The 15312-nt window shown below is 34.3% G+C and overlaps 1 pseudogene; it reads right to left on the bottom strand.

Moving 5' to 3' along the window:
- Nucleotides 1–2427: 2427 nt before the first annotated feature.
- LOC107865046 lies at nucleotides 2428–12954 on the bottom strand (annotated as a pseudogene).
- Between the last annotated feature and the right edge of the window lie 2358 nt (nucleotides 12955–15312).

Genomic DNA, 15312 nt, shown 5'->3' with positions numbered 1-15312 from the left:
CATTTATTGTAGAGTTTTTCTTCGACCTTCTTTCCGTGGCTTTGTTGTCTTCCTCAATTCACAGACTTACTATAAAATCTTTGACTGACATCTCCTTTCGCTTATGTTTCAAGTAATTCTTGAAGTCCTTCCACATAGGTGGTAACTTCTCTATTATCGCCGCGACTTGAAATGCCTCGTTCACGATCAAACCTTTTGCGAGGAGATCGTGGATGATCACTTGCAGTTCCTGGACTTGAGATACAACAAACTTGCTGTCAATCATTTTAAACTTAAGGAATCTTGTAACGAAGAACTTCTTGGTTCCAGCATCCTCAGTCTTTTATTTTCTTTCTAGTGCACCCCACAATTCTTTTGGCGTCTTTATTCCACTATACACATTGTATAGTTCATCTTGGAGGTCATTTAGAATGTAATTCCTGCATAGAAAATTGGAGCGTTTCCACTCCTCCATGACGATAAATTTCTCCTGATCCAAAGTTTCCTCGGGCACCTCTGGAGCTTCTTCAGATGTGAATCTTTGAAGACATAAAGTTGTAAGGTAGAAAAACATTTTCTGTTGCCACCTTTTAAAATCAACACCCGTGAATTTTGTAGGTTTCTCCGCTGGTGCCATTGCCTGTGAGCACTCGTACAACTCGTTGTGGCAACACTAGTTGCTGCCACAGTCGTTACAGTATCATGCACATGACTGTCAGTAGTCATTTTCTTGTCACAACAAGACAGTAAATTTTTAGTATATCAAAATACTACTTATAAAGTTGTAGCAACTTTAAACACCCCTTGTTTCTAGTTTAACAATAAAGTTTTTATGACTTTCAATTGTCAACCGAATGATCTCTAACTTGTGATGAGGATTTTATTTCTTCAAATTACTTGTTAAGTTCAAACGGAGTAGAAAGCTTAAAGTTTTAATCTCCAGAAACCAAACAATACAGTTATGAAAAAAAAACTTTAGTGAAAAGAAAATTTCACCAAACAAGCAAAAAAAAAAAATTTCTTCAATATTATTTCCTTAAGATTATTGTTTTACGGGTACACAAGATTCTGTATATGACAACAACAATTTCAACACAAGTTCAAGTATAAAACAAGAACACTTATGAAGTTATGTAACACCCTCAACACAAGATGAAAAAGACCTTTCAAAGAAATGTGTTTTTTTTCCAGAAAATTAGATGAAACAGAAAAAGGCCAAGTCCCCCGACTTCACGAAGTGTCCTTAAGGAAATAATTCCCCTCAAGTACCCGAGGTTGCGGAATTTTCCTCCCAGGATAATATGGCTTAAAAATCCGACTGTAGTGGTACCTCAAATGATCAGATTCTCTTCGAACTCACTCAACAGTTATCGATGATCACACGAAGTATTTTAAAAGACAAGAAATGTTTTTCAAGTGCAGAAAAACCTGTGGAAAAATGCAGGTTTATATAGCCATTAAGTGCCCCTTCCGAAAGGTGGCAATGGTTCACCAGAAAGGTGTATCCTTTCTGAACAGTCATGTCTGTCCATTCGAAAGAGTGTCTTTTCCGAATAGCCACAACCATCCAAACAGTCATATCTTTTTCCGAAATAGTTTGTCTTGTATTCAAATAGTTGTGTCCCTTCCAAGCAACTTTTCATTTTCCATTCACACCAATTGAACCCAATATTTACAACTTCACTTCTATTTTCCAAAATTGTAGAAGCATAATTGGTTAGCGGAGAAAGGACTTCATGTCCAATGCGATCAAGAAGTACTACATCGTTTGTGTTTGATATAGTCACGATATATAAAAGAAAAAAAATGATTATCAGTTTCATTTGGTAACTAAATAAATTATTAAAGAGAAACTATACAAATGAAATTTGAGTTCTATTCGTCAGATTAAGTTATGACCCATTGTTTAAGTTATGACCCATTGTTAGCAATGACCAAAGCAATCGGATATCACTCATTTTCATTTTAATGTTTTGCTGTGGTTGATACATCCATTAAAAAGTTAAGGGCGTAAAGTGAAATTTACTCCAAATAATTAATAATGTGGAGAACCTTTCATAGAAATTTCATATGACCATTTCTTTTTTTGTTTCGTACACCTAATTTTAGGGGCGAGGCGACATAGTTATAAGGGGCTTCAATTGAATTCCGTTCATGAAAATATATGTTAGTATATGTTAAAGAATGAACGCAGTCATGTTCTTTGTAATATATATGGATAGCATAAGCAAGTAGGACATCAACAATAAAGTACAGCAATGAGTCGCTCATAAGTAGTACATACATGGCGACCCTCGGATGCTGCAACAATAGCGATAACCTAGATGTTACAAGAAAGTGAGATCTAGGAAATAAAGTTAAAATAACCATGAAACTACATAAGCGGCATAAGAATATTTGACACAAGCGATAATTCAGCTGCATAATATGATACTCCTTGTGTAATATGTTGTCGTAGAAAACATATAATTAATTCTCAAAGCAGTATACAAATAGTTCTATAATCCATTTCTATTTCAGTTCTCATCATATAGATCTTCAGCAGGTAAACACTCACTCCTCTATCATCTATCTTTTCTGGAAGTTACATACTTTAATAGCGAAAGCAAATATTAAGGCAAAAACCACAGCATATGCAGCAATCACAACTGCAACTACTCCAAGAAAATCACGCCTGAACCCGAAGTAACGTCTCAAGAATTGTTCCACTGTTTCATCACTATCAGTAATTTTGTTTTGGAGGTCTCCATATTGTGATTCCACCAATCCATATAGTGTCCAGGCAATGGGACAGGCCTAATAGTACCATCTCCACCAAGTAGCCATACGCTGTTTTTTTTAACAAAGAAAACATGTCATTTTCTAAATTGATATGTTTCATCAACTTACTGGTCGTGGAACAATAAATCCTGAGAAAAGATTCCATATTGCATAGAAGAAAAGAGACACAATATGCGCGATATTTTGATTTGGCGCAACAGCAATGGACATCATACCATAGAAGGTGAAGTATAAAAGAGTGAAAAACATGACGAACAAGTACCACAAGAACTTTGTTATTGTCCATTCAAATCCAACCATAGCATAGACAATGACACGCATAGAAAACAGCTTGCACAAAGATATATGGAATTTCAATGAAAACCTGAAAAATTAAAAAGAAAAAAAAAAGTTACAAGAGATACCAGAAATTGGCTTGTAAGTAGTTAAATAGCTCACTTGTGCAAAGGCATAAGGGATGGTAGAACACATTCCAGCAGCTCGTTTTCGATAAAATATTGTACGTTCAACAGCTACTACAGGAATCACTGCTGATGTATGTTGAAGACCAATGAAGAGAATAGGAGCATACATTGATCCCATAGCATTAAATAGATCTTGGCTCTTACCTCTGTAAAAAGAAAAAAACTTTCCGCGTTATGAATTTAAAAGTATTTCCTGGATTATATGAGTATTTGTTTCGTCATATGCTTGGACTTACACTTTAGTACCAAGATCCCAGAACATTGTCCCCATGCCCAGCGCGATGAATACTGTAAAGAGAAATCTGACTAAGTAGGATTACGCCAGTATGACTGATGTTGCTTCCAAAGGCAAGCCATACATTGAGTCCAAAATGGTTGTGAGTATTGATTGTCAAAACGCAGGTCTTTTGTAACAGGAAGAGGCACGCTAAGTTCACTAATCAATACTTTATTCCTAATGTAAAGATCTGATTTCTTGTATAAATCAGCAAAATCAACCCCCGACATCATTTCATGCGCCGAGTTTGTGACTTCTAATATCCAAGTTGCTGGATTGTAGCCATCTTCAATTTTACTTACTTCAGGAATTGACTGAATACAAGAACATTAGCTTAGTATCTTCTAATCGAGGAAAGGAAAGGTCTTTTTCACTTAGACAACTTACCTCAAAGTATTTGATCAGATGGCAAGAATGGCGACCCAAAGAACCAACATATATTTCTTGTCCTCCTCGTTTCATTAGAACTAGCTGCAAAAGGTGGTGTATATATAATAAATTAAACGTCAAAAGAGACTGAAAAATACATGTATTAGCTTGACTGAGTTTAAAAAGGTATTAAATTCACCTCATCAAAGGTTTCAAAAATGTCGATACTAGGCTGATGGATGGTACAGACAATTGTTCTTCCCATGTCGACAGTGTTCCTAACAGTTCTCATCACAATTGCAGCAGCTCTTGCATCCAGCCCCGAAGTTGGTTCATCCATGAAAATGATTGAGGGGTTTGCTGTTTGCCAATAGTTCCACTCCAATGGTCAACCTTTTGTGTTGCTCGGTTGAGAGACCGTTGACTCCTGGAAAACCAACTAAGGCTGATCTTAATGGTGTAAGCTCCACGAGTTTCATTACTTCCTGGACAAACATCTACACAAGGATAATAAATAGTAAATGTCATGATTTGAACCTTTATTGTGTTCAACAGATTTTTGGTGAAAGAAATTTTTTCAAAAGGAGCCAACCTTTCTGGTCTTTTCATCAACATCATGAGGTAAACGGAGCCAAGCGGAAAACACTAATGACTCATAAACTGTAACATAAGGTGAATGGATATCATTCTGCTCACAGTATCCAAATATACGCGCAAATGTTTCTTGCTTCTTAGGATAGCCCGAGATCTTGATACTACACTCAATATATCCTCCTGTTTTTCTTCCAGCCAATACATCCATCAATGTTGTTTTTCCAGCTCCACTAACTCCCATCAAAGCGGTCAAAACACCAGGTCTAAACGCACCACTTACCCTCCTTCAGAAGTACCAACCTATCATCAGTGGCTCCTTGATATTTCATTTCCTGCAGTTATCAATGGAAAATTCAGCAACATATTTGTTGAAAGGAATAACACATAGATAGACACCATAACTTGGACTCAACTGGAAACTAAACACTCCAACTTTGAAAATGCACAATTATGTCTCATGGACACCCACACCGACTGATGTGGCAGATAAATGTTCAACTGACACATTGGAGGCGAGTTGTGATGTCTACGTGTGCCTCCTCCTAGTTGGAATGCGACCAACTTATGGTGTATATCTATATATTATGCATTGTTGAAATGGTGGGTTAAAATTTCTAATTTCTGATAAGTAGCTATTCTTTGCTAGTTACCTGAGGCATGTCAACAGAGCATATAACTTCATCGAAGATGATGGAATGCGGTTCAAATGGAAGAACCATTCCTTTTTTCTTATTCTTATCCTCGCCATTGGACACTTCTTTCTCAATGCTCGTTGATTTGGCATCTTCACCGCCTTCTGATATCATAGCTTGCGGCTTACCAAATGCTGCAGATATATTCAACTAAACATTCAATCTTTTCACCTTTTAGATAAAAATTACTGAAGAAACTCAAGAGATACCCACGGTTCAGATATGGGAGTGCAAGACTGTAACAGATGTTAAAGATAATTGTGAATCCAATAAGTGCACCAACACCTATCCAGTACCAATATGCATTTGGGAAGAATCCCCGAGATCTTACAACTGCAACTCTTAGTGGCTCAGTTCCATTTGGTGAAATCTGTTTCCACTTTTTCCCATCAAATTCATTCACAAGAATTGAACTCAAAGAATACATCAGCGGTGAAGACTAATAACCGCACATCCACCATTTCTTCACATCATCTACAACATTAGCAGTAGACTATTAACAGTAATCAATTAAAGCAAGACAGATGCTTCTACAAACATACCAATCACCAAATATACCTCGTGAAAGAACAAATTCACTCAATGCAAATTGTGAAAGCAGAGCAAACATTCCAAATGTATTAGCAACTCCCATGGTCCTTCTAGCAGCCGCAATGAAGCAGAACAATCCATTCGTGAAAATATATGTTAGTATATGTTAAAGAGGCAGTCGATAGTGCGATTGATTCAATCTTAAGAAACCATACATGGGAATTGGTTGATCTTCCTCCAGGAAACAAACTTTAGGATCTAAATCGATCTTCAAAAGAAAAATAAAAGTGGATGGTACTATTGACAAATACAAGGCAAGACTTGTAGTAAAAAGCTTCAAATAAAAAGAAGGCCTTGATTACTTTGATACATACTTGCCGGTAACAAGGATAACGTTGATTTGAATGTTAATTGTCTTGGCAGCGGTATATGATCTTGAAATCCATCAAATGGATGTGAAAACCAAATTCCTAAATGGAGAATTGGAGAAAGAAATTTACATGGAGCAACCTGAGGGTTTTGTGGTTTGAGGAAAAGCGAAAAGCGAATAAGGTGTGTAAACTTGTTAAGTCACTTTATGGACTAAAACAAGCACCTAAGCAATACCATGCAAAGTTTGACCAAACCACGTTGTCAAACGGATTCAAAATTAATGAATGTGATAAATGTGTTTATATTAAAAACATTACAAATCACCAAGTCATTGTGTCTTTATATGTGGATGATATGTTGATCATCAGTAGAGACATTTCAGACATAAATGTAACGAAATGAATGCTCGAGAGCAAGTTCGATATGAAATACCTTGGAGTTGCAGATGTGATCTTAGGGATAAGAATTCATAGAACTCCACAAGGGTTGGCATTGTCATAGTCTCATTACATCGAAAAGGTACTTGACAAATTCAAGTATATGGAATTTGATATTGCCAAGACTCCATTGGATGTGAGCTTTGCACTTCAAAAAAATGAAGGTGAAAATGACTCACAATTGGAGTACGTAAGAGTATTGGGATGTTTAATGTATATAATGAATGTACACGACTAGACATAGCATGCTTATTAGTAAGTTAAGTCGGTACACGAGTAATCCTAATAAAACTCATTGGATGGTAATGAAAAGAGTTTTTGGATATCTTAAATAAACTCAAGACTACACTTTACATTATAATAAACATCCTGTGGTACTTGAAGGATATAGTGATGCAAATTGGATCACCGGATCGAATGAAGTAAAATCCATGAGTGGATATGTATTTACTATCGATGGAGGAGTGGTCTCTTGGAAATCATCCAAATAGACTTGTATTGCGCTCTCTATAGTGGAATCTAAATTTATTGCATTAGATAAAGCCAGTGAAGAAGCAGAATGACTTCAGAATTTATTGGAAAATATTATTTATTGGCCCAAACCAGTGGCACCAGTATGTATACACTGTTATAGCCAAGCAGAGATAGCTTGGGCAGGGAGCATGATGTACAATGGAAAATCTTGTCACATAAGACGGAGACATAATACCATTAGAGAACTTCTCTCTAGTGGAATTATCACTGTCGACTATGTGAATTCAATGGATAATGTGTCGGATCTACTTACAAAAGGCCTATCTAGAGAAGGAGTTTAGAGAACATCCAAAGGAATGGTTTTAAGGCCTAGGACAAGTCAGCATGGAGGTAAATCTACCTTGCAGACTGAAGATCCCAAGAGCTAGGTTCAAGGAGATCAAACAAAGTTGTGTCTGAAAGGTTCAACATTATCAAAATACTAACCCATTGTCATGATGTATACAATGTTTAGTAAACAAGGATAAGACTTAAGGTGAAAAGTCTTTTAATGATTATCAAAATTTGACAGATTTTTGACCAAATAGTTTAATCTATAGGATTAAACATTTAGAAATCACCTATATGAGGGCGAAGTGGAAGCCGCTTCAAGGAAAATGTTAGTAAAGGCCTATCCTCTAAGCTCTCATGAAACTGGGACGTGTTCATGGCTGAAAAGAAAAAAAGGTGAGAAGCATAAATGGTAAAAGGTTGATTTTGTGACATGTGTTTTATAGGTGTACATTAAAGTTCGGTGGTTCTAAGATATCAAATCTACCGATTGACCGAGTGCATCCGATGCATGTTCACTACAAAAGTTCAAAGGGAAACCCACTTATCCTAATGCAATCAATCTTTGTTTGATGATCACATATTTATCCATAAAGTTTTACAAAGAATAACCATTCCCCATTCATGTAGGGGATTGTTGGGTTCAATTGGTGTGAAAGGAAAATTGAGGAACACAACCTTTTATGAAAAGACATATTTTTTTGGAAAAGGAGTGACTGTTTAGATAGTTGTGTCTGTTTAGAAAAAGACACAATGTTTCGAATGAACAAACATGACTCTTCCAAAGGATACACCTTTCCGATGAACCATTGCCACCTTTCGAAAGGGGCACTTGATGGCTATATAAACCTGCATTTATCTACAGGTTTTGGAATGAAAATTTTTCTGAAATACAAACTCTTCTTGTCTTCAAAACATTCCTTGTGATTAATCAAATCGTTGAGTGAATTCGACGAATCCAATTATTTGAGGTACCACTATAGTTGGATTGAAAGCCATTTTATCTTGGGAGGAAGATTTCAAAACCTCGGGTACAGTGAGGGAAATTATTCCTTAAGGACACTCCGTGAAGTCGGGGGACTTGGCTTTATATTTCTGTTTCATCTTAATTTTTGAAAAAATAAAACACACTTTTTAGAAAGATCACTTTGATTTTGTGTTGAGGGTGTTGTTATTGTTCATAATGTTATTATTTTAAACTTGAACTAGTGTTGAAGTTAGAGTGTAAAATTACAGATTCGTGTCAAATCCGGATATTAATGAAAATACGATAATTGAATCAGATAATGCAGAATTCTTTGAAAATATTTATCCTTATAAAACTAGACATGAACAGTCTATTGGAGAGTCTAAACAACCTCAAGATGAACCAAGTGAGAATGTACATAATGATGAGAATCCAAGACATAGTACACATCAAAGAACGTTAACTTTGTTTGGATCAAATTTTGTAATATTTCTTTTAGAAAATGAGCCTCAAATATTTAATGATGTAATGGCATCTTCGGACTCATCCTTTTGGAAAGAGGCAGTCGATAGTGAGATTGATTTAATCTTAAGCAACCATACGTGGGAATTGGTTGATCTTCCTCCAGAAAACAAACCTTTAGGATCTAAATGGATCTTCAAAAGAAAAATGAAAGCATATGGTACTATTGACAAATACAAGACAAGACTTGTAGTAAAAGCCTTCAAACAAAAAGAAGGCCTTGATTACTTTGATACTTACTCGCCGGTAACAATGATAACATCGATTCGAATGTTAATTGCCTTGGCAGCGGTATATGATCTCAAAATCCATCAAATGGATGTGAAAACCGCATTCTTAAATGGAAAATTGGAGGAAGAAATTGACATGGAACAACCTGAGGGTTTTGTAGTTCCAGGAAAAGAAAATAAGGTGTGTCAACTTTGTTAAGTCACTTTATGGACTAAAACAAGCACCTAAGCAATGGCATGCAAAGTTTGACCAAACCATGTTTTCAAACGGATTCAAAATTAATGAATGTGATAAATGTGTTTATATTAATGACACTCCAAATCACCAAGTCATTATGTGTTTATATGTGGATGATATGTTGATCATCAGTAGAGACATTTCAGACATAAATGCAATGAAACGAATGCTCGAGAGCAAGTTCGATATGAAAGACCTTGGAGTTGCGGATGTGAACGTAGGGATAAGAATTTATAGAACTCCACAAGGGTTGGAATTGTCACAGTCTTATTACATCGAAAAGGTACTTGACAAATTCAAGTATATGGAATTCAATATTGCCAAGACTCCATTGTATGTGAGCTTTGCACTTCGAAAGAATGAAGGTAAAAGTGACTCACAATTGGAATATGGAAGAGTATTGGGATGTTTAATGTATATAATGAATGTACACGACCAGACATAGCATGCGTTATTAGTAAGTTGAGTCAGTACATCAGTTATCCTAATAAAACTCATTGGATGACAATGAAAAGAGTTTTGGGGTATCTTAAATACACTCAAGAATACACTTTGCATTATAATAAATATCCTGCGGTACTTCAAGGATATATTGATGCAAATTGGATCACCGGATCAAACGAAGTAAAATCTACGAGTGGATATGTATTTATTATCAGTGGAGGACCGGTCTCTTGGAAATCATCCAAAGAGACTTCTATTGCTAGCTCTATAATGAAATCTGAATTTATCGCATTAGATAATGCCAGTGAAGAAGCAGAATGGCTCCGAAATTTCTTGGAAGATATTCCTTATTGGCCCAAACCAGTGGCAATAGTATGTATACACTGTGATAGCCAAGGGACGATAGGTAGGGCAGAGAACATGATGTACAACGGTAAATATCATCACATAAGATGGAGAAATTATACCGTTAGAGAACTTCTCTCTAGTGAAATTATCACTGTCGACTATGTGAAGTCAAAGGATAATGTGTCGGATCCACTTACAAAAGGCCTATCTAGAGAAGGAGTTGAGAGAACATCCAAGGGAATGGGTTTAATGCCTAGGACAAGTCAGCATAATGGTAACTCTACCTAGCAAACTAGAGATCCCAAGAGCTAGGTTCAAGGAGATCAAACAAAGTTCTGTCTGATAGGTTCAACATTGTCAAAATACCAACCTATTCTCATGATGTAGACAATATTTAGTAAACAAGGATAAAACTTAAAGTGAAAAGTCTTTTAATGATTATCGAAATTTGGCAGATTTGACCAAATAGTTTAATCTATAGGATTAAACGTTTAGAAATTACCTATGTGAGGGCGAAATGGAAGCTGCTCTAAGGAGAATGTTAGTAAAGGCCTATTCTCTAAGCTCTCATGAAACCGGGACGTGTTCACGGCTGAAAAGAACAAAATCGTGAGAATCATAAACGGTGAAAGACTGGTTGTGTGACATGTGTTGTCTAGGTTTACATTAAAGCTCGACGGTTCAAGGATATCAAATCTACCGATTGACCGAGTGCATCCGATGCATGTTCATTACGGAAAGTTCAAAGAGAAAACCACTTATCCTGATGCAATCAGTCTTTCCTTGATGATCACATATTTATTCGTAAAGTTTTACAAAGAATAGTCATTCCCCATTCATGTGGGGGATTGTTGGGTTCAATTGGTGTGAAAGGAAAATTGAGGGACACAACCTTTTATGAAAAGACATATTATTTTGGAAAAGGAGTGACTGTTCAGATAGTTGTGTCTGTTTAAAAAAAGACACAATGTCTCGAATGAACATACATGACTCTTCCAAAGGATACACCTTTTCGGATGAACCATTGCCACCTTTCAGAAGAAGCACTTGATGGCTATATAAACTTGCATTTATCCACAGGTTTTGGTATGAAAAATTTTCTGAAATACAAACTCCTCTTGTCTTCAAAACATTCCTTGTGATCAATCAAATCGTTGAGTGAGTTCGATGAATCCAATTATTTGAGGTACCACTATAGTTGGATTGAAAGCCATTTTATCCTGGGAGAAAGATTCCAAAACCTCGGGTACAGTGAGGGGAATTATCCCTTAAGGACACTCCGTGAATTCGAGGGACTTGGCTTTACATTTCTGTTTCATCTTAATTTTTGGAAAAATAAAACACTTCTTAGAAAGATCACTTTGATCTTGTGTTGAGAGTGTTGTTGTACTTCATAGTGTTCTTGTTTTAAACTTGAACTAGTGTTGAAGTTATAGTGTCAAATTACAGATTTGTGTACCCGAAAATGTTGAAAAACAACACTATATTATAAATTGCTAACCATAACGCGAACCAACTCCCTGGCATCTGGCAGAGAATTCCAAGGTTTCTCTCACAGTCATTTCTCCAATGTGTAAATCGTACTGGCTAATATAAGCAGCTGTTCTCTGTGGTACAAATTCATTCATTTCATGTCCATTGTAGGTCACTTTTCCAGTAACCTGATTTCCACAAAACAACAACCAAAAAAACCATAAAATTAGAACTGTCAATATATATTACTTAAATCATGTCTTACCTTAAGGGCATGATCAAGCTTTCCGGCTAAAGCTAATGATAGAGTAGTTTTGCCAGAACCGGGAGGTCCTAAAAGCAAAGTCATTCTGCAAGGCTTAATGATAGCACTCACATGATCATTAAGAATTGTGAGTTTGCTCTTTCGACTTGGTAGGATGTGGAGCGAGTTCAAGATTGCCTATGAAAACAAATGAAATTGTTAGTTACAAACATCCTTTTTGTTAAACAGAATTGAGATCTGAAATCAAGATTATTTTTTAGATGTTTACCTCAAGCAAATTAGTCATGAAGTTGGTACATGTAGGCAAAGCTCTACTTCCTATATATGCATCTGCCTCGACAGTTAGATGCTCATATCTTACTTCTATCGATGGCAAAACTATCCCAACTCTGCAAAAAAATAAAAAAAAAAAAGTAAAAAGAATTGTCACAACACTTGAATCAATGGGAAAAACAACTAGCCGTAGATAAATAACAGTATAAAAACTACTACTGTCTCTCAATTCTAAGCAACTCGGAATGACTATATGAATCCTCATTGCAATGCCGCTCTATTTAAGTCCGTCTCATTTAAATATAATATCAATTTGTTTTAGATAAAACAACAGTATAACTACTGCTACGTCGCTATTCTAAGTAAGTAGGATTGACTATATATATGAATTCTTACTGTCTGATCTCTTGATTTTATAGTAGCATATATATAAATCGCTGATGCATAACATCACTAAAATTAATCATCTCTCGCCTATGTAGATCATTTTCATCCATGAAGCACAACACACACGGGGAGACAAGAAAAGATACATTCATTTACCTATCAGTTCTTTGCCTGAGTTTCACCAAGAGTTTCTTCTCATTATCCTCATCATCGCAAACATTCATAAGCGTTTCGACCAACTTGTTTCTTTCTTGAAAACCCAGATCATGTATATCAATTTCATCAGCTACACCTTGTGATCCAAACAAGAGACCTTTTCTTAAACGATTAAACGTTGGAAGTTTTTCAAGAGCTGCCCATTTTAAGAGCCTCTTCATCATCTTCATCTCTCGACGAACAACTAAAAATCTCCACACCATCATTTCTCCATATAGAGTTAGTACTATTTATACTTAACCTTTGATTCCCTCTCATACTACTCCCTCTAATATTTGTTGTATCCATTTTGAACAAATAAATTTTACATCAAAGTTAGGAATGTTACGAAAATGTAGTAAAAGCCAAGGGGTTATATATAACAGCAAATATAAGGGAATATTACATATTTCCCCCACAAAGAGCAAAGTATTTACACTCAAATTTAATGTTTAGTTTTTAGATGTCTATTCTTAACAAGTGGGACCCATTAAAAATAAAATAGGAATGGTGTCATTAAATAGTTGGAAAGATGATATTCTTTTTTGGGACGGATCAAAAAAGAAAATGACAACACATGAGATGGAGGGAGTACTTTTTTCGTGCGGACGTCAGCGTGATGTCAATGCTTAGTCAATTGTTTTTTTTTTCTTTTGTGATTTGTCTTTATTGTTTTATTTTGGAAAAAAAATTAATATTTATAATTGTAGGAAATATTATACATATATAATTATATTGTGAAAATGATATTTTTTCTTCTTTTGTATTTGTAACTTATCAAAAGTATTTTACCTTTTACACTAAATCAAAATATTATAAAACATCTAATTACTATATTACTGTTGATGTAACATTTGAATTGCAATTAAATTCATTGTATATCAACTTTTTAATAATTTTTTCATTACCTTTTTTAAAGCTCACGTCTCTCATTTTACAGAAATTAACTGATTCATTAAATTTTCACACATGCATCATCAATTAAGAGCTAAATTTTAGAGTTTCCATATATGTAATCTTCTCTTATTCTTCATTTTTCACATAATAGATAGATTTTTCTTCTTCTGAAATGTGAATATGGAAAAAAAAATTATGCAATATAAACAGATATAGCAAACCAAAAGACTATTATATATAATACATTCATTTCAAAGTGAGAATTCCCGATAAACGTATTCTATACCTAAACTCAATTTAATACCTAAAAGATTGGTATAAACATGAGTAAATTAAATGTTGAATAAAAAAGAATACAAAATAGCAATTCCTGGAAGACAAGAAATTAAAGTAGATACATGTCAATAAATGGCCCAACAATATGTATGTGATAATTTATATATCTATAATCTATATATATGTATAATCTATATCTATAATCTATAACATATTAAAAGTGTGAAAACCCTTAAAGAAGTGATTTAAACTATTTGCTCTTCATTAAAAGTGTCTGTTTTAGACAAAATTATCTTTTACCTTTTCTTTTAAATTATATAATATTAAATATTGACTATAATAATATAAGAAATTAAATGGAGAAGATTTTCTACGTATAAAAGTCTCTTTTTAAAATAAAATTATCTTTTTATGTTTTCTTTTAAATTATATAATATTAAATATTGACTATAATAATATAAGAAATTAAATGGAGCACATTTTCTACTTATACGTGAATTCCTAAATTTATGATCATATTAGGAGTTTTCACTTTTTCGTGTGTGACTTTTTTTCCAAAAATAAGAAGGTTGTTGATTTTTTTCCCCTAAAGGTTAAAGTAGAACAATAATAGGCCAAATATAAAAAACTAATGCTACTAAACAAAATACAAATATGTTAAAATATCATAGGCCCAATACGGAAAACTAATATTAATCAAAATACAAATATGATAAAACATCATAGGAAATTAAAGGAAAAGGAATCCTAAGTTTAATAAGATTTGAAAATCGACGAAAAACCTCTAAACAGGCGTGAATTTATTTTTTCACAATTAATTTGACTTGTATCGGGTTTAGATTTGATTATTTTATTTGGGTAAAAAATCATATTATTAAATACTTCTAAATATATTAGAATTTTATCTTATTTAAAAATCTCTACAATTCTATTTAAGTAATTATTTTGATCAAGGTTTACCCAAACATAACATATGACTTTTTCTGTTGCTAAGTATTCTTCTTATCTTGTATTTTTCTTCCCGCTAAAAATTTTTGATCAAAACAAGAATATTGCCATAGAAAAAATCAAAGGTTTATGTTTCTCTTTATGTTTTTTTCAATAACATTGTACCATCTTTAGCCAATATTGGTACGTACTCCTTCATCTGCAACCGATCAACTATATTTTGTTCTCTTTTTGATTACCACAAGTTTACTTCTTTCATAGGTGTTGTTATTTGTTATTTTATATTTACAATATATTGTTGCCACAAGTTTACCTTTTTCACAGGTATTTGGATGGCTCGATGTGCTGGGATTAAGCATTGCGCCCTTGTCACTGATTTAGAAGGCGTAGATGATATAGAACAACGAAAGGTACACGTTGAAAATACTTTTTAGATGATTTACTTTTCTTTGTTGGTCCAGGTGCATGTAGTAAATATAGATAATCATTAGCGGCCAACAGAGTTGGCTGTTTGCTATGATTGTGATGTTTGTTAATACACCATAATTA

Source organism: Capsicum annuum, chromosome 3, assembly GCF_002878395.1.
Source record: "Capsicum annuum cultivar UCD-10X-F1 chromosome 3, UCD10Xv1.1, whole genome shotgun sequence".
Lineage (NCBI taxonomy): Eukaryota > Viridiplantae > Streptophyta > Magnoliopsida > Solanales > Solanaceae > Capsicum > Capsicum annuum.
This window is presented reverse-complemented; position numbering and strand designations above follow the sequence as displayed.